Source organism: Apteryx rowi, unplaced genomic scaffold (genome assembly GCF_003343035.1).
Source record: "Apteryx rowi isolate R43461 unplaced genomic scaffold, aptRow1 scaffold_260, whole genome shotgun sequence".
NCBI lineage: Eukaryota > Metazoa > Chordata > Aves > Apterygiformes > Apterygidae > Apteryx > Apteryx rowi.
In genome coordinates, this window is record NW_020448975.1 from 295,930 (window position 1) to 317,547 (window position 21,618).

The following is a 21,618-nucleotide window of genomic DNA, read 5'->3' on the forward strand; positions in this document are numbered from 1 at the left end:
GCCTGGACGGCTGACACAAAATACAGTCATTTGTGAAAAAATGATGTAAACTATCACAGACCCATTGGTGATATTGAGAGGACTTGGAATGAATTTCCTTTCCTGTTGCCCAGGTGTTTACTTTGTTGAAACATCCTCTTAAAACAGCTACTACATCTTGTGTTGAATTTGTATCACTGATCCTAACACTTTGTTGATCTAAAGAAATCTCTACCTTGTTTTCTTTTTATAGATTACAGAATGCCAGTACGTTTGAAGTGTTGAAGAGATTTCAGCAAAGTTTAGGGCTGAATATAATTATTTCTCATAGCAAAGTCTTATAGGGAAGGTGTGCAGGATTTGTATTTATGCAGAAAGTAGGATGCCAGCCAGCCAAGTATTAACTTACAGAAGGAAAGATATTTTGAGTTAAAGAGTAAAAATATATGTTTGCTTTTTTTTTTTTCTGATTGAGGATTCTGAAGAAGAGAGGCTTCATTCTTTCTTTTCTATCAGCAAATGGTCCATAGGTAAGCTGGGGCTCTAAGCTCTGGATCTGTGGAAAGTGTCTGCCTGAAAGCTTGAGTCTTCCAGTGTGAAATTTGATATATTGTATAAACTTCAGGAGAGATTGTTCCTTTTCTGAAACATACATCACATTTTCCTCTTCTGGGCTGCTCTTCTTTCCAGTACATCTCAGCTTCTTAATTAGCAAGTGGCTTCATCCATTCTACTACCTCTTGGCTCTTTTTAGATAAACAGCTTTCTGCTTCCTAAGACTTCAGGACAGGAGTATCCATGTGACATGGTTACTTCTGTCAGTCTGACAGGACATTTTGCCGTCTGACCATTGCTTGCTCCCAGGCTGACCTGTGAAGTGTAAGTGAGAGCTAAGAAGCCTGAGCAGGTGTCTTTCATCTTCATGTCTAAAGCAAATTTGCAAGAAGACCATTACAGAGCCTTTAGTGTATCGGCTGCAGTGTGCATGTGAGACTTAATGAGAGGAGTTGATATGTTCCTCAGAAAACAGAAGTGCAGCACATCTGTTTTCTGAGGATAGGGATGCCAGACTGCTTGCCGGTCCCCCAGAAAACTGTTGACAGCAGCTTTTGCTCAAATGGGTTTGAGCTGACCCCTTGTCAATTAGAGAGATCAGCTGACAAATACCAGCACAAAGCAAGGCCCTGCCACATTTGCACACCTCTGTATCCCATACCTTCCAGGCAAAATCATCCTCCCATGAAAAAGACAAGGAGCTTTTAGCTTTTGTAAATATTGAATTGTTGTGTGTAGCAGCTTCTGGAAGTAAGATCAGTTAGCTCAATAAATTCACATCAACTACACAATTCTTATTCTGATGAAATAGCAACATAAGGAGATACTGAACATATGACTTTTGTATGTGCAATACTTTATATTACCTATATATCTGAAGCATGTTTACACTGGCATTTGTGGTTGTTTTTTAAACTTTTGAATATACTGATTGATGATTGCAATAAAGAAAAAAGAATAAGAAAAAAACAAACACAGGTCTGTTTAGTATGTGTTCCAATGTGTTTTCAATCCTACAGTGCCCTGAGGATGGGACTAGGTGACCTAATAAGTTCTTTACAGTTGTAACATCTATGGTTCAGTTTTGAGCAATTATTCTCCATTTTAATGATGGGCAAAACATGTTCAGATACTAAATTTAAACCAGAAAGAACCGCAGTCACTGCTGGGCCTGGCTGGAATCCATTGGCTGCAGCTGCATAATGTCACTGGAAACCAAATTAGAGGCACATGATCTGACAAACAGTTCCTTTGAGCAAAACTTTGTTTTATATTTCTACATCCTTGTAGATTAAACTTCCCCTATGGAAATGTCCGGAGCTGTGTGCTTTCAAGGGCTCTAGTCTTGGGTCCCAACGTTTGTGGATAGCTTTCACTGCAAATTGCAAACAGCTTTGCAGAGGAGATTTCTGGGTTTAAGTGCTTGCCAAGAGTGTTTATCCCCTGGGGAAATTGCATCCTGGTGTGGACACTAGCAGGCAGTTGACATAATCTTTCTCCCCAGGATATTATTAGTAATGTGCTATATGATAACCTCTGCCACATCCTTACATGACTGAACTTTTGTTTCAATGACATCAGCCTTGTGGTGAGTTACTAAATGTGGCTTCTTTTCTGTAAAAGTAATTCAGCCTCACACTCCCGAATGTATGCGGTGAGCTGCTAATTGCTGAGAACACAGGAGTGGTCAGGGGAACATGAAAAAACAGGAGATTACTTTATAAATGAAAATCCTTTAAAATCATTTATTGCTATGACCACCACAATGGTCTAATAAACAAAGAAGGCATTCATCTTGTATTTCACATGTTTCTTGCAGATTTTAAGAAAGGCTGTCTAGTTATTTCAGCCATGCAGCAGACTTTTTAAGAGTATCCAATTTTTAAGAGTATCAAATGACATTTTTTGTTTTATGAAAATTTCATAATTTACGTAACAGTGATCAGTACATTTGCATATGTTGTCACTTATGGTTTGAATCTTTATAGATATCTAGCAAATACAATTTTCATGTAGCCACTAGGTAGTTGACAAGAATTTTTTCTTGTCACCATTCTGTGACTAATTCACAAATTTTCCTGTCCTCTCCAACTTCTGCACTGGCAGCCTTGATAGCTTTCCCATGCTAACCATTTTTTGAAAATGGCACCAATTTTTCCCACCCCTTAGCCATGATTTTTTCAGTCATTAGCAAGAAAGATCTTCAAGTAGCATGGCATACGTTAGCTAAAAGGCCATTTGGGAACTGCCAAAACATCTAGAGAGATGCAGGGGAGAGGTAAGTCCCAAGTGGCCAYTGAGTAAGGTACTCCACAACTTTGTACTAAACTTTTCTTCTAATGAAATACCATCTGCCTGACACACTGCCTTTAGGAACTGTTTACAAGTGAGTGTTTTATTTATGACTGTTGGCGAAGATCCATATTAAAATGTAGTGTAATGGTAGTGCCTCTTGACAATAAGAAGTCTTGAGTTTAGCTTATGCAGGCACCATGATGTGACACAGCAGGAATGCTTTTAATATTGAAGGATTGTTCTTATTTTGACTGTATGTTGTAATTGAGGGGCATTTAACTATTCAAGATGCTTCCCTACCATACACAGGTCTGATTTTTAGACAGGAAGAATGGAAGTAATTGTTCAACTCACTTTTCAGATGGTTTCATTTGTTTTCATGTTGTGTCTACTTAACTGATGCACCATGTCTCATTTTGTTGTGTACTGTTCCTTTGTTTTGGTAACAGTTCATAAAGTGTACTTCAGCAACTCTTTCCAAAACTGGATTGTGTCAGGCAGCATGGCTTTTCCAGAAGCAACCTCAGGACAGCAACAGCAAAGCAGAATTCAAGATGCTATGAGAAACGGTCAGTGCATTGCAGGGGCTAGCTTACTTTTCAGCAGTTTTACACATATTAAATCAGAGTCAAATTAACAAATCATCAGCCTTTGATTCCCCATTTGTCCTTTCAAGGAGGGCCAAAGGAGAGCTTTTTTTTAATTATCACTGTTAATTCAAAGCCCATATACCAAGCAATCCTTGTGGCGAAGTCAGGGGTGGGAGGCATACTTAGTGACATTTTAAAGATGTGTAAGGGAGATAAAAGGCAATCAAATGAAGCTTATGGCAAAGATACAAACAACATCTGTCTTCTGATGTTCTCTCCTGGTCATGAAGGTTTACATAAAACTTTTCCCAACAAAAGGAATCTGCCTGTCTATCACTTTAAAGCAGCAGGAACAGAAAATAATCTCTGAAGTTGCAAAGAGGTTCCATGAATTTTGTATCCTTTGTAGAACTTTTACCTTTTGATAACTCTTGACTCTTCAAATAATCATATTCTTGTTTTTGTTTGTATAATAGCACTTAGGAAAAGTTAGATCAGCATATTAAAAGCCAAAAAAAGAAAATATATTTAAACTGATAGTGAAGTCTCACAGGAGACCCAGGCTTAGATCTGGACTTACCTTTTCCCTGTTTAGGCACAGAATAGGCATCAGCAGATATCTGAGATGGCTGCTGAGACTTCCAAGGTTGTTGCAGCTTTATCATAACACGCAAACACTCCAGTGCCAATTAACATGCAAAAGACAAAATTTTATTCTTAAAGACCTAACAGTGTAGCATCCCCTACCATATGCCCCTACTGTATTAGAAAAGGCAGAGCATGGGTAAAGGAAACCATTAAACTAGATGGTGGAATGGGAAATCACAGTTTGACTCAGTACACAAGAAAGAATTTTTCCTATGTAAAAGAAAAAAGATTGAATTTTCTGAGTGCCTAAAAGTAAGAAAGATTTGTTTTTCTAGAGGAGGACATGGAACCATTGACACACTGTCCTGCAAGCCTAAGTGGTACAAGAATAAATGTATGTTGAATGGGCACAAGGGACTTAATATTTAAGCAGTTATGGAGGCTGCAGGGTATTATGTTAACTATAAAGGACTTACAAAAAGAAATAGAGGGTAGGGCTAGGAGGCTCCAGAAGAGAAATAAAACCCTTAAGCATGTAGATGTTACCACAGAATAGATCAGGGACACACACACACACACACACACACACAAAAAAAGGTTGCTTAGCAAGACGGATGGATTGGAAATAAGGCTCAGATACAGCATATGAGCAGTTGTGACCCCAGAAGATAACAAGACTAATGATCTACTACAGCGATTTTTTCTTTTTGACAATGACCAATCGATTCATTGCCCTTACAAGATTTGAGGAAGACCATTTCCCTTGTAATTAGATAACCAAAGGAAAAAATATCTCTGCAGCTGTGACAGGACTATTGAGTTAATCTGTGAATCCCTCTCATTCTTAAATGAAGGGCTGTATTCACTTCATTGACTTTGAGAGAAGGAAGGAGGTGGTGAAGACATAAGACTTGAATTTGTTCCAGTATCTGCTAAAAGCTGCTGGCTCAACTGCTGTTTCAAAGTGACTGTTTTAGTATTTGCTAAGGCTGTACAACATCTTTCACTGGAGTAGTAAGACTGTGCTATCCAAATGTAATAGAAAGATATATTTTCAAGCCAGTAAAACCAAAAGTTTTGGGGAAACCTCCTGTCTGTGCTTGGCTCACATCCTGGGAGACTTGGGTATAAAGCAGTAGCCTTTTTCTTTTTTCTTCTTTTTTTTTTGTTTATCAAATGTTATCTAAGTTAAGATGCTTTTCTATATATACACGGACAGTTTCAGTTTTTAGATTCCTCATACACAGTTTCAAGTAGTTGGACCGAAATAATTCCTTGCTCACAGATGAAGTAGGCACAACTGAATCAACAATGGAGTTGAAAAGTTAACTGATGTAGTGAAAACAACTGTAATCCTATTTCCTTTTAAAATTTGTTTTTGTAGAAATAAGAATGCTTTGTTTCAGGCAGATGTTTTTAAACTTTACTATTTCTTATAATGCTATATTTAATTTATTTTGGTACTAATGAAACACTTTGGCACTGTTGACAGTGGTGTCAGTTTGTTTGTTTCTGAGTTTCAGTCCCCAAGAATTTTCATCCGGAAAGAAGTTTTGAAGTCTCAGTTTTCTTGCTTCTGCTTTGAAGCAAAGCAAAGTTTGAAATGTTAGTCTTTCCCATGAGAAAGACTCAGTCTTCACCAGTTAGCAGCATCTAACCGGGAAGCGTTCTCCTGATCGTATGCCCAGTGCCTTCCAAAGTTTTAGAACAAGCAAGTTTTAAAAGACTCTTCTTTTCCCCCTTTTCCACATCATCTTTTCCTTCTTATGCAAGTATCAAAAGTATGAGACTGTGGATATTTATATGACTGCAGCTTACTTTTTTTCTTTTTCTTTTCCTGATGTTACTGGCTTCTGCAGGTCTTCTTGAAGATGCTAAATATACAGCTCTGTAATTTAGCAGCATCTCTGGCATGACTTGCAGTCCTTCATAACACTGGAAAATATTTCTTTGAGTTTTGCAGATGGAAAATATTTTTGTACCTCTTCTTTGTTTTCATCATTTTGCTTCTGTATTCCTCTAGCTGACCTGAAATGTGCTCCTTTAAAGATTAAGGAATGCTTCTTGCGATGAGGTAAAAATGATTGAAATAATTACTGGAGCTTATGCAGTGAAAAAATGTACAGCTACGGAGTATATAATCTCTGCCACTGATAGTGGTATCCACCTATCTCAAGATAAATTTGGGGTCTGTTGCTCACTCCCCATCTAGGTATCCAAGACAGTCCATAAAATGACCTTGGGGCACTGTGCCCCACGAGGTGTCCTCCTGGGCCTGGCTTGCTCGCTTGCCCTGCATGCAGGGCTGCCGGAGCCCGGGAAAAAGAGGAAGGGAGCATCCCTAGTCCCTGAGGATGGCTCTGGACTGGAGCTATCTGACAAGTGTTTAACATAACGAGATGCTCACTAACACCCTGAGCAAGGGAGAGGGACTGTGTTCTCGTGCTGCTCTCAGGTCCTCCCAGCAGCGGCTGCCCGTCTGAGCGGGAGTGCTCCCAGCTCTGGAAGAAGTGGTTACACTCGCAACAGGGTGAAATCCTGGCACCCTAACGGTTCTCAGTTGCTCAAACTTACCTCCCTGCCTTGAAGATTTCTGAAGCATCTTTGCTCTTTTAGCTGAATGCTCCTCCTAACTGCAAAGGCTTATGCCTTACTTGTAATCTTTATGGTAGTCTATTTTCTGCTTGATTTTTTGGGATTGAATGGGGATGTTTAGTCTTGATCCCCCTCTTCTAATGCCCATGCATACACACTAAGGCAGTCAGTCCTATGGTGTCTCTTATACTTTACTTCACTAAGTGACCATCCAGGTCTTTGTTCTGTTATTTGGTAAAACAAAGGAAGAGCCTGAACTTGACCCTCCGTGACGCGTCACTAGAGGGGCGGCTGGGATGCTTTTGGATTCTGGGGTTAGCTGCACTGAATTCGAGAGATCATCATTTGTCAAGTGTGAGAGTTTATTAGAGCTAAGAGGTTATAACAAAGCTAAAAGTATAGCAAAACTAGAAATAGAACAGAACTGAAAATATATATACATATCAGAGCTCTACATTTCAATCACGGGTGCACAGTACAACGACCGCTCTCGCCCCTTATGAACCACCCCTCCGGTATAGTTTCCCCAGTTTCTCTTCATCACACTGTTGACATCAGGATGATCCACTGATGAATGGGTCCTCAGGTCTGCAGGCCAGCTGATGGTTGGTCCAAGTCCACACCCAGGTATGTGGCTTACTCCCTTTTATACGCAGTCAGAACAGTGCCAGCGCACAGTCACACAAAAGCCGCTTGGCTCTAGTCAGTGGCAGGGTGCACATCAGCAGGTGACCTGGTGCTCAGCCCACAGCCCTGCTCGGTGGGTAACAACGCGCCCATCAACAGGTTGTTCTGCGGGGAATGGCTCCGCAGCACCGAGATGTCTACGGTGTGGGTCTGCCTGTCACTTCGCCTTTGCTGGGGCTGGTCAGTCATGGGGTCGGTGGAGGGTGCGCCCCCAGGCTGCAGCAACCCCACAGTGTGGTGGCTCCAGCTGAGGTGCACCTGGGGTTAATTAACTCTTTGGGAGCACCCCAGAGCAAACCCCTCTTCTAGGGGCTGCACCATCCGGAGTCCCACGCTCRCCTGTGCGGCGCCTGTCACCCTCCAGCCATTCTGAGCTTTCAACTTCTGTGTGAAACCATTAGGTCTCTGATACACAGACTCACTGCAGTATCTTTAAAAGCAAAAGATTTTGCAAAACATTTAAATTCATAGCAGTCAGGCAGTGGTCTCTTAAACATCATCGCTGTAGTTGGTATGCTTCTCTTGCATATTCAGATTTTATGTAGATTATGTTTAGCTGTTGTATGTGAGTTGTCTTTTTCAAGCATGTGTGAAAAGACGCAGAGAACTTCTAACGCCCCTCGACCAGCCCCTTGAAGGGAGTTTCTGAGCACATCCAAGCCTCCACGGGGATGGATGGCAGCAGGGAGGGCTGCAAGTGCCTCCCATGAGAGGCACTAGGAGAGCAGAGGGGCTGCACCAGCATGTGGCGTTGCTGCAGACCCAGCATGGAGGGACTTTCCTGGGGCGCAGCAAGGCGGACTGGGAGGCCCCATGCTCTGCCTCCGGTTCCTTCCCCCACTTTCCTGCTTTCCTCCTCCTCCTCCTCGCCCAGTTCTTCCTTCTTCCCTGGGGACCCTGGCCTGCTGCCCCCAGGCAGAGCACGCAGCCTCCCTTTGCTTCCAGCCACAATCCCCCCATGGTTACAAATCCGCCCACAGTTGGATGTGATGGGTCCCGTGATGTGAAGAGCCCCCCTGGGCCCCACAGCTATCTCAAAGCCCTCGGAGGCCTCCTGGCAGGCACTGCTACCCTTGGAGGCGTCCCAGCCGGCGCTGCTGCCCCTCACCAGCTGCCCGGGCAGGCTGGCAGGGAGCACAGTGGCATCCAAGAGCAGGCTGTGGCGGTCACCGTAACCCACCCCAAGCTGCCTCCCAAGGCACAGCGAGCAATGGCCGTGGTGTCACCTGTGCCTGAGCGTGTGTCGGGACCTGTGCGCGGTGTGCAAGCAATGGGGCGCCATGGCCCGGGGCAGACGCATGCCCAGGCACATGCCTGGGGCATGTAAGTCACATCAGTGCCTCTGCGATATGCATGGCTGTGTTTCCCTCCCACCCTCAGGCAGAAGCAGGGCACCACCAGCGCAGTGGTAGGTAATGCTCTCCTGGGCAGCAAGGCGAAGGCGGTGCAGGACCAAAGCACTTTGCTCTGGCTGTTAGTTCATCCCAATGTACAAGGCACTCCCAAGGGCAAAGCAGTAATACGCAGGCAGTCATCGCCCAAATATCTCAACTCCTGCTGCGTCCCCCTTCCTACACCTTCTTGCTGAAGTAACCATCTCTCTGGTTTTCTCTTGTTGCTCCATATCAAGTCCCTCGCTTCTTGCAGTGTTTTTCATTCTGAGCTTGTCCCCTGCGTCCCCACTCCTTGCAAACTGCCCCTCAAAAGCAGCCTCCTCCTGCAGCTTTTCCGTAGCCGAGCTCTATCTGTTCCCCTCAGCTGCTATCGCAGCCCTGATCTCAGGAGTCACACGCGTGGTATGTACTCTGGGTCGTTCTAACAGTGTCTCTCCTCCCCCTGTCCCCACCACTCCTCTGCGGGCAGCTGCTGTTCCTGGCAGGAGTCGTGGGAGAGAAGGGACAGTGTTTCTGGGTGCTGGGCTAAGCTCAGGTAACCGCTGTTCATCCGCTGGCTTGGCCCCAAACTTCCTGTGCAACTTTGGGCAGAGTGCTGCATCCCACACTTCCTTGACTGCAGTGGGAGCCAGGAGAACAGAGCGAGATAAATCTCACAGGTCGGAAACTCTTTGGGCCGAAACCAGGTCTCTCCGATTTCTTTAAGTCTGAGGCAAACTTATGACACTATATCAATGCCAAATAACACTTGTCTCTCGGGGGCCGCTATTGCAAACTCAAGTGTCTGTATCACAGAAGAATCTGGCTTCTCCCTCCTCCCAACTCACGAAACCATATAGAGTTACTTTTTTTAGCTGCTTATTTCTGCTCCATTATGGGCAACAGTTATAACTGGTGAAATAAAGTAAAGCCAAACTAATGAAGAACGTAGTCATGGGTACTATGATTTCAGCTATTTATTCATCTTAGGCCTGCCAAAAGAGTCTGCTTATTCCATTACCATCAGTCCAGTCACATATAATTCAAACTCTAAAGCTACTGAAATGCCATAGAAATAATAGTTTCCCGAGCTGTTGTGTAGAGTAATTCAGGTGGGAAGAAATATTAATATTAAATACTTCTCCTTCAACTTCAGATCCATGGACACCAAAGGGATCAGGTTTGTTTTTTCTTTTGAGCATAGAATTATTTAGGAAATATGTGTAATTTTTATAACTTCTCAACAAAATACTCTGGAGCTTTTGAGCAACAAGTTAGAAATGTGTAGCCTTGCCTTTGCTGTACTGTACACCAAAGTATTCCCTTTTTTGCCTCTGTAATTGAAGCAGAGCCCAGAAGGGGAGTACAGACACACAAACAGCCTTGAATCAGTTCATCACAGAGGATTTTGGTGAAGGAAAGCATGAGTGCTCAAGCAGCTTCCAGGCTGGGATTTTGACTCAAATAAGTAGGTGGATTCAGTGGTTGAAGGTGAAGTGATTGTGGCATTGAATTCCTGGGTACCCTCTGAGAAGAACTGCCTTAAGCTGAGCAGTCGGAAACCTTAATAACGCTTGAAAATCTTGGCTCAGGCATGACATTTTGTTAAACCCAGCAAGAATATATTATTATAGCACCCAAAACTTCTATGAACATACCATGTATGAGTAGCAGAGGGTGRCAGTGGAGCCTTTGCATTAATGTCATATTTCTTTGTTTTGCCTAGCTTGTGGCACAGATCTAAAGATGACTTGTAAAGCTTTCGGAAAAACTGTCTTTTCTTCTCAGCACACTGCCAATGATGTGTACAGTTTAAAAAGACAGATATGAAAATCAGTCCTTCAGTTTGCCCTCCAAGTCCTGAATTTTTGCTCCTATAGTTGGTTAGCAGGTATCATCAGGCAAAAAACTCAAGTGTTAGCACTCAAAGTAGAAATGAAATATTTTTCTGAGCTATCTACTGTCTTAACTGCTTCATTTAACTGTTAAGTGCTTCCTCAGAGGCTGCGGGCAAATACAGCACTCTGGAGTTGGCATGCCCGTATTCGGTGCCAAGCACAGAACAAGTCTGTGGCACAGCTTTCTCCCCAGAAAGCTGGCACTTCAAATATAAAATATGGAGCAGTAGATGGATGTGATAAAACAGAAACAATGACATGATTATGAACAGAATAATAAGCAGTGGTCATAGCATGCCAGGGCCATAAGCAGACTTCCTATTATGGGTGCCTAAATTAGGCATCTTAATACCTAAATAGCAGTCATCTGGCCCAGCAAGGCAATCCAGAGCATCTTTCCTAGTTACTCAAGCTCCTTATGCAGCTGGCGGGAGTGAAATCTGTGGGCCTGCGCCCTTGTGCCCCTCAGCGCAGCATTTGTGTGCAGAGCCAAAGAGGAACCAGGAGCACCAGCCGCGCCAGGGTTTTCTCTGCTGCCTGCCTCAGGACTGAGGCAGTGTCTCCGCTGTTCGCTGGGACACACTGTGCAGAGACCACATCTTTAAAAAAGCACAAGGCAGAAACATCTATCTTTTGTAAAGCAAAACACACAAGCAGACCCACAGCGTAGGATATCCAACCTCCCCAGGTGGTGGGGTGTCTCCGAGAGCAAGGAGGACGCCCACCTTTTGGGCACCCTGCATGTCCAGCCTTCTCCTCCACAGCAGCAGCCCGGCGCAGAGGGAGGGATGAAGCACCCGCCATCCCAGGCAGGCCCACCACCTTGCTATGCTGTAAATGGATGTTCAGGTCTTGTCAGGCTGAATGAAGGATCTGCTTTCTCTGCTTCGTGGCTGAGCACCATAGCCAAGAGGCTGTTCCACACGTGGTGCCCCACTTTCCTGTGGTCCTTCTTGAGCTGCGCTCAGTGTTGCCCTCAGTGCGAGGCAAGGCCCAAGCAGGCTCGGTGGCTTGGGGCCTCAGCCAACTTTCAGCTGTCCTGCACCAGTGGCAGACGGCGAGGTGGACGCACCTCTGAGCACATGCTGTAAAGCATAGGTATCTAGAGAAGCTGCAGACCAAAACGTGTTGCTGAGTATCTTTGGATACCTGCAGGGTCTGGCAGCCCCAGCTAACGCGGTACAAATTGCTCTCTTGAACTAAGGCTCCTAAATTTCTCTTATATCCATCTTAGGTGTGCTAACATTCGGCCTAAATATGGTCCCTTGCCAATAACAAATGAAATTAAAGAAGCCTGGAATTTCAACTATTTTGTTTGACATTCCTGATGAATGTGTGTTGGAAAGTTTACAGACTTGTCATCCTCTGCTAATCATTTAGGAATCTGGCTTGTCAGATGCTCTGAAACTCACCACTTTAATATTTCTTGCCTGAACATAGTGGCCAAAAATTTTCCTATTTGATTGATGACATTAAGCACCTGAAACTGTATGTAGGCAGTACCTTGCTTTGCCACAGTCTGAGCACTGTGTCTCTGAAAATCAGCCACTTATTTAGGTACCTACATGTGGTTTTAAAGACCTAATTTCTGGCAGACAAATTCAAACATGTTTGTGATACTTTCACATGGTTTTAATAAGAATCTAAATATAAACCAGACCAAAGAAAAAGAGAAGTGGGGGGAAGAAAGAAAAACAATACTCTGTAGGATATCTATGTGTTGACATAAAATATGGAACAATCCCTGCTTATTGCATCTGTGACGCAGATTTTTTTTTTTCAAATGTAAAATATTGAATCAGTAGTCCAGAACATCCTTGATGGTGAACTACTGTATCTGACACCTACCAGTGCTGCAGGCTCCACACCCGGCTGTTTCAATGGGGCAGTTCAGGTGCCATCACACTTGGGCACAAAGTGTTTGCTTGCTCCCGTTTCCCCAAGTCTATTGCTGGGCCTTCTCAAAAATGAAGTTCAGTATCAATGATGGGTGAAGATGTTTGTGTTTTCTGTTCTTATGCTATTTTAGTGGTGATTCTCACTGGACATGAGACTTTGTGTGTCCACACCTAAAGCTTCCCATCAGGACTGGTTTTCCCTGGAGGGTGAAGAAGCAGCAGGAGGGTGGACGGACGCTGCCCAGCACAGTAACCTCGGGCATCAGGCCCTCTCTGCAAACTTACAGCCTCGGGAGAGCTGCCGGGTGAAGACAGGAGTCACAGGCATGATGCCAATTAATGACATCTCGAAGAATTAACCCTCTGCCCGATGCTGACAGCAGCAAAAATGACCTGGTTCAGCTATTTAGGGTCTCATTTTTAAATTTACAAATATGACAGCCTCATTGGCTTACCTGGCACCTCAGAAAAAGTTAAATATCTTCCTGAAGCTCCCTCAGTGAGCAGTGCTTTACCTCGGTGTTCAGAGGAAACAAACTCACAGTTTTTCTTTCATTAATGGGGGAAACAGAACAACAACACACCAGCACAGTCAGACAGTGGAGCAGAAAAGCACCGTCTGAATATTTTGAGACAGTTGCCATGGCTTCTCCATCTGGTGGAGGAAGGCACAAAAATTTGAAATCCCTGTGGGGATTCGTTTCCTTCTTGCAGTCCCTTTCTGCTGGGGGACATGTCAGTCACTGGTGTCAGTTCGCTGTGAAACAGCACCATCGTGGGAGCACCTCAGGGTGCAGGGCAGGGCTGGTGATTTTGGTTAAAAGTGAGCATCTCTCAGGCAGCACTTCAGCTTTTACCACGATGCTGCTGTTCACCACGAGGCCAGAACAGACAGCTGCAGTCCCTGTGCCTTACCTGTAGCTGCAGTGTCAGATTGAGGGTCCCGAGCTGGAGGACTGCGTGTAGTTTTCTGTTACACTGGGCCAGACCCCAGCAGAGGTTTTGCTGCAGTGACCCTCCAGCCATGGAAAGTGGGAAATGTTCTTCTGCATGCAGAGACTGTAAGAGATGTGCCTATGCCCAAAACCTAAATTGCATTTTTATCCAAAATGACCATCACACTCCCACTGGGAGAACATGTAAGAAATATGAAGGTGGGGCACAATCCCTGTATATTTTCTGACTCCAGTATCAGCTGCCAGATGTGCATATTTGTGTGATCAAAACCTCCCAGACAGGATGCGTGTGGCACCTTCAGACTCTGATCTGGCCCAGGGTTTGCAGTGGGAGCCACAGAGCTCCTCACTCAAACCATAAATTGAGGCTAAGACTTCTTTTCCTGTGTATACATGAACATACACATACCTCTCTCCCATGCAACATTAGGCAAGATGAATTCCACCTAGACAGAGGCATACGATAGGGGTTTAGCACTTACACAGCTTTGTGCCTGTGACTCAGTTCACTAGCTGTAGTTGGATGGTGTATAATGCTTTCTTCGTTCTTTACATTCAGTATTTACCAGTTTGGTCTCCACCCACTAAAGATCTTTTCCATGTTTTTCTTCCTTACAAGGAAAATAAACTTGTAAAAAGGGCAAAGTGAAGGGTTACATCTGGAGGGAGTTACAGCTGTGGCTTCAAGGACCAGCTGGAATGTCTGAAATGCGGAAGTTTCTTTCACACAGCCATTTTGTTCCTCTTTTGGGGAAATACAGATAGACACTGCTTGCTCTCAGGGAACGTGGGCCCAGGGCAAAGTCTGGTGTGGAGACGGCAGCAGCATCTCTGCAGAGAGCGTGGCTGCATGTGTGTTTTTGCACCTGCTCTTTCACAGGCCATTAGGAGCATTTCATTGTCAGAAACCACCTGGCTTGAAGCTAATCATAAGTAGCCACAGCAGTAATAAAAGGAGCAAATGTTATAATTGTCTAGTCTTGAGGCTCTTCTGGGCTGTTCTTCTGACAAGCTGCATGCCAGCGGGTCCTGCTATGGCAGTGGGGTCGGGTGTTTGGCGCCCAGGGCTGCGGCAGCATCACCAGGAGGGGGAAATCAGCCAGCATCAAGCTCAGAGCAGACATGAATTTTGGAGAGCTATGAGAGGAAGAGGCTGAAAAGGAAAATACTTTTCTGTGGTGTAAGTCAGTGATGTGAAGATTGGGGAAATCTAGGTACCGAAGGATTCAGCTTGCATCCTGCTCATGTCTAGGGTATCTGCCTGACCACACGTCCCAAGGGCTTTTTTTTTTTTTTTTTAGTTTCATAAAGGTAAACAATATGTAGTTCACAACCACTCTCTGACATCTTCTCAAACTAACATTGGTTTGCAATTAAACAATCTCTAAACAGAAGTTTGATTTCTGATCCTGAAATTCAGATGTTTATCTACATTGTTTCTATTTTTAAATCCCTCTTTAGAAAAGATAAAACTTGCCAAAATATTTAAATGCTTAACAAAAACTCTTTAATTTCTGAAAACAAAGGTCAATGCTTGAAGCCCTTAATATTTATTTAAGCAGAAGTCACAAAGCTATTTTAAATTGATGTGGTATCTGTAAAACCATTATCTTGAAGCTCTGAATTTTTTACACACAGCCCTACAATTTTGAAATGTTTATAAACAAACTAATTTTGTAATAATGAAATATGGACAGATGTAAGGAGCCAGAGAAGAGAAAAAATAATTTATGAGGCAATAACATCTACAGCATTAGGGTTTTTTTTTTTCCATTGATAATGCCTTGAGTATTTTAAATACACAATACCCTACATACTGTTCTTGGGTTTTTTTTCCCACAAGCATGCCAGACTCAGCAAAAAGGTCTGTAAAGAAATATTGACCTCTAATTGTTTGTTTAAAGTGCCATTTAGTGGAGAACTGAAACTACCCTTCCCCACTGAGGACCTTCCTTTTGTCTGAGATATTCTAGCTTGTCTTTGCAGTGAGTTCTTCCTTCCTTTCTAAATTGTCTAACATAATAAAAATATTTTAAAGTGAAAGTATTGATTAAACAAAGAATTTTCTGTTCACTTCAGTGTTATTTTGTGTATTTTTGGAAATAATTTTGAGTGGAACAGCTACCAGAATTCAAAATGAACAACATCTGCGGTGCATCTAGCAACCAGCTTGCCAGACATGTTGGCAATGTGTTGAGGAGCCCATGCGCCAGCTCCAGTAGGCTACTCCTCATGCCACTAGGGTGGATGTGGATGAGCACTGGTGTTTAAATGTGGTGAAAAACACTGTAGAAAAGTTAGGAGAGAGGCAAGAAAAAATCTCCTTGATCACTCTTATAATGGTCCCAACACGACAGGTATGAAGGCACTGACCTGCCAGAGTGTAAGAGGGCCATGGTCCATCACCATGAAACTGCAGACTGCACTGTCTCACAAGCTGCTGCTTCAGAGGCAGCCTCAGCTTTGGCACCTCTTCAGGTCTGAGTGCTTATCTGAAGAGATCTTCAGCAACCAGTTATGCAGAAATTAGTTACACCCTATGTGAAATACATCTGACAGATACTCCAATTAGGTGAGTAGCCCACTAGGTAGCTATCCTTACTGCTGAAAGTCCATGTCTCATTTGCAGTCCAAACTTGTTAAACTTCAGCACGCAGTTGCTAGATATCCTTACACCTTAGTCCTGTGGACAGGAGAGTTTGTTATCAATATTTTAAGTTAATATCAATACTTTATATATAATTTTTATTACAAACATTTCTAATATGATAGCAATGTTTAGGTTTCATATCAGATTATTGATAAAAACATCAAATAACATGGGAGCAAAACCAGATTCTTGCTGGAAATATACCTGCTTAGTGATGACTCTCCATTGACAATTTTCTGCTTCCAGTTACATTTTGACAGATATTGTCTATTTACTTTGTGATCCACTTAGTGCAGGCCATGCTCATCCTGACTGAAGCTACTTTGTAATCAAAGTATCCTACAATAGCAATGTTTTAAAGAAGCCTGCTTTCTATCAATGCTGCAACTTTCATCAAATAAATTTATTATCACATTTTAAGGTATAGGTAGACAAGAATAGATTTCCTATCAATGCATGTTGACTGTGGGGAAAAAAAAAAAACTGTCCTACTGTGACAGTAATAAGCCCTTTCACAACAGATTTGGAAGTCACAGCCATTAGCTATGCAGAACGCAGGGTTACTGGGGAAACCGCAGGACTTAGGACACAGAAGTTTTTCACAGCAATTTGAGGGTCAAATTTAACCCTAACAATTAATGCGGGATCTACTGTTGCCTACTTAACTGACTTTCAGTCAGGAAGGGACAAACTGTAACAGTTTTACCCACACTAAAAAAAAGGAGCACTGCTGCCCATGATAGTTTTATGCAGTCTGAATGGCAGAGAAAACACCCTGGTTCCTTTTCTGGTGAAGGACAAGTTTCTGTGCCCAAGTCACCATCCTCTCTGGGCCCTGGGTTTGTAGGTGTCTTTTCTGCTTTAAGGAACTGCACTGTAGCTGTGAGAAATGTTGTTTTGAAACCAGAAAGTGTTACAGGCAACATAACTCAGGGAAGCGGTGTGCTGTGCAGACGGATCTGGAAAAGCACATGGACCTCTGTGTCACAAAAAAGTTAGTTTTGGACTTGTTAGTTAATTGTAGAAGAGAATTCCTGTTTGTAGGCACTAATTTCAATGGTAATTCTCAGCTACAAAAGGCTCAGAAGCACCGAAGCCCAGATTGCACCCCTTTGCCACCCGCAGTCAGAGCTGCCATGAGCACTACTGGGTGGGGGATAGCACCTTTACTCATGTCTTAGCCAGGGTGGGAAAGCAGCAGCTTTGGCTCTTTAGCTCTTACTGACTTTTCAAGGATCTTGGTCTTTTGGTGCTTTTTAATTAAAGAGGAAAGGGAAATTGAAAGTTGGAAGTTGATGAGTAGCCTAGCTTACTCCATTTTGGGATTCTTCCTGTGAAAAATACACGAAACATAGCAGGAGATGTGATGTCTGTGTGACATTTCTGTTGTAAATGTGTTAAGAGTTATAACTATGCATGCAGCTATACTGAAACTTAAAATGGGTGCAGTTATGCTTTAAAAAGTTTGGCCTTTACTCCTACAACGCAAAACAGCCACAGAATTATTTGCCACGTCAAGAATATCTTCCATGCAGCATAGGTTTGAGGGGAAAGAAGGAAGGACTTTTTATATAGCCATGCATGAAGAATCCTGGTTTGGCAGGGCTCCCATAATTTTTTCTTTGGGAAAATGTTTCTTATCAAAATGGCTATTCGGGGTTCTACTATTCTTCTCTATTTCTTAGGGTTTTTTTTTTAAATAAAATGCTTAAATATCCTAGATATAAGCCCAGTCTCTACTCCTTACCTTTCCATATTCAGAGCTGCCCACAGATTCTGTGCTCCCTAGCCCAGAGGGTCAGGTGGCTGGAGGGAAAACTGCTTCTTTTTAAGTTTTAAAGTACTTGTTTCCCTTCTTCACTCCCTTGTCCAGCCATCCACATTCACTCTGGATTGAAAATGTAATTTAGAGCATTTATTGCTCTTCCGCAGACTAAAGGACATTTATTATTAAAGGAAAATCTTCATAAATAATACTTTGACTTTGCTTAAATAAGCAGGCCGCAGAGGCTGAAATGCTGTGGGACTTTCACTCCCAAATGGCCTGCAAATTAACAGTGTCATGGAAAAACCCTCACTGTGGCATGAAACCAGGACATCAGTTGAGATGTTTTACTCAGGTAATGTTGGTGGGATGTTTTTCTTAGGTATGATACACCAACATGCCAGCTTGGCTCCCTACTAATCCCAAGCATACACAGATACATGCTACTATGTGTCCTAATATGCCATAGCCCTGCACAGCAGAGGACAGCTTGCATCAAAGGAGCACAAACCCAAATTCATCACCGCACGCAGGGATACACTGGTGGCCTATCCCTATCCCTCTTTGGAAGACTGAAAGACCTTCCTCTTCCTTGGAATACTGAAAGGAGAGCGCAGCATGGCCGTGCTCACAGCCATGGGCAGCAGAGCCCCACCAGGAGTCAGGCCTTTAGCTTCACTCCTATCAACAAACATCACGCTGGCATAAATGACAAATGTGTTGAGGGGAATGGGCTTAGATAAGGAATAGGAAAGAGGGAGGAAGCAAAAGAGAAATACACTCCTTGTGCTGACATGTCATCACAGGAACATCTGCATTATGTCTGAGTGTGCTAATGATCTCCACCGAAACCCCGCTGTGAGACAATTAGGACTGACAAATCATAAGGTTTTTTTGGTGGTTTTAAAGATCCCAGATGCTATGGGAGGGAAAAGAGAAAGAAAGAATGGACACTTTATCTCACCTTGAATCTGCTAAGTGCTGACACAAAAGAACATAACTTTAAAAAGATTGTGGAGTGCCATAAAACACAAATAGGCTGGCAGGCTTTTCTACTTTGTCTGGATTCCAATTCACACTCAAGACAGTCTTCTTGACTCTCCTTTTTTTGAGTAAAGAAATTAAAAATGCGGAGCCTGGTCTTTAGGAGTTGTGTATATAGATTCTTGACTGATGAACTCTTTCATGCATACATGAGCTTCTTTATCCAAAAAAAAGTCATTTTAAAAAATCGAATCATAAATTACAGGATGATTTCATAGCAAAGGTTAAGCAAAAGTCAGATTTGTTTGCTAATGTTTATTATTTCTGCCTCTAGAGCATACTCAAAAGACAGTGTATATCAGGGGCTTTTCCAGTTGTGTTTGTACACACTCTCTCCCACACCCTCAAACAGAAGTAGGAAGCACAGTACATACTGTTTATAAAGCTGAAGCTGGACAAACAATTTGCAAAGGATAGACTGATTAGCATGAGTCTTCACCCTGTTTACAAATTCTCTGGTAGCTGATCATCACATTTCTAATTAGTTCATTACTGGGGCTTGCCCAAGCAAGCAACAGAACGGAGGAGCTGGGCATGCAGCACACCGAGCTCAAGCACTGCCTCAGACACCTACAGCAGACCTATAGAGACTGCTCCTTGGAGACCTGGGAGGACCTGATCACACATCACTAGCAAGTCTCTAATATTAATTGAAAGCTTAGTCTTTTCAGGAGTAGTTAGCATGGTCTGGAGTCAGCGGTTTCTTAATACAGAGCTTCCTCTCCAAAGCATTTAGAAAAAACGTCTTCCAAAACATCAAGACCTGTTGTTTAAACCAAAACAGGGACAGGCTTCTGTGGGAAACTACCACTACTGATCTGTTGATCTTCAGTGGTCAACTGTTCCCTGGATTTCCTTCATTAAGAAAGACACCTATGATACTTGATCATCCGATGATGATACTGATGCTAGCAGAACTACAGAAAATTCCTGGGGATGGTTTCAATAATTGCAGGTTGCATTCATTAATAACACATAGGAGTGCTGATGTTAACCAGTGTGATGCATATGATTTCACCAAGGTATGTTGGTGCTATCGTAGCCCATATGTTACTAGAGGCATTGCTTGTCCAGAAGGTACTCCCAGCGTGCAGGGTTTGCTTTGCATACTTTCATACCTCAGTGAATTTCAGACAGTCTGGGAGCTGTACTTGTACTTGGGCTGTTTGGGCTATTAAGAGCCTTTGACTCAATCTACTATTTGAAGCAGATAATCTCCGCTCTAAATGGACCACGTTCCATGAGCTGGAAAGGCCGCCTGCTTTGGCTGGTGCTAATGGAGGTGAGAAGGAACAAACATTTTCTTTATTATTGATGAATCTGTGCTTACTACATAAGTGCAGACTGGGATGATTTCCCATTGTACTGAAGCACCTTGGCCTTTGTGTGAAAATAAAACACCAGAAAAACTGAAGAAAAGCTACTATGATTTTCCTAGAACCCAGGAATGTTGTCTGAGCAGAGCAGATTTGAAAGAAATGACATGGGACGTTCCAGTGGAAAAGCTTTTGGCATATGGTTCTGTTCACGCAAATCATTTACTATCACAGTCTTTCCCCTTGGCAACCGCTATGAACTCTTGGAGGCTGCAACAGCCTGACCACAGCATAGGACTGGGATGGAGGACAAAGGTCTTTGACTCCCAGAAGATAGCATTGCCAGAGAGAGTTTGGCAAAGGATCCTCTGGCCAAATATTGCTCCTGAAAGGGGATTCGCAAATGCTTCCTTTCAGGGGCTGGGGGCTACATGCAAGTGAGAGGGTTGCCCAGGGGAAAAGGAAAATAGAAGATGAAGAGCAGCTCTGGAGAAGATGTTTTCCAGCAGTGATGTCTTTTGAACTATCCTGCAGCTGCTTGTCTTGTTCAACAGTTACAGCACGGTTGCAAATAACCCCCCCCTCCCAAAAAGAAAAAAAACAGTAGAGAGAACTAGGAATAAAAAGGTGCTTAAGAAGGTGGTGACTGGCAGGTGGACTGTTACAAAGTACCTTACCATCACCTCTGTGGTTATGGTTATACTCAGAAAGCAACTAGCTTACATCTGCTCCAAAATGAGGCAAGTACCAGACAAGTACCAGATGTGTGTTATAACCTGCAATGTTTATGATTTATCACCAGAGAATCATGTCCAATGCAGTGCTTCTGCCAGCTTGTGTCCTCACTCAGAAAGACAAGACTGCCAGTGGAGGCGAGGGGCACCCTACCAGGCTGTCTAGACCCAGCATCACTAGTTCTCAGCTGGGTTCCCATATACCTCTGTCCAGTACCAGGCAGTACGCCATGTCTTCTGCAAGAATCAGGTCCAAGATTTTGGCATCCAATGCCGAAATCCTGTCCAACTCAACTTAATACAGACCACAGTGGGAGGCACCACCAGAAATCTGTGTTTAACATCTTAATATCCTTTGATTTAACTCAACACTGCATGGCATCCCTTTGACTGGCTGGCCATTCCCTTAGCAATTCCTTCATTGCTATTGGTATTTCCTCATTCTTTTTCCACACAGAGCTGGGAGATCCAGGACAGCCCAGTTCAAAATGGCATGCAATGAAATGGTGCAGTACAGGGCTAGATCAAACTACTAGAGTATGACCCACAAATACAAACTGGATGCAGGCCAGCATGTAAACATGGTGGCTTCTATGTGAGGTGACCGCAGATCAGCACAGCCAAGTAGCCTGGTTAGTCTCAGCAAAGTACACAGCAATATGGGAAAGCAGCTGGAAAAACACTGAAATAACTCA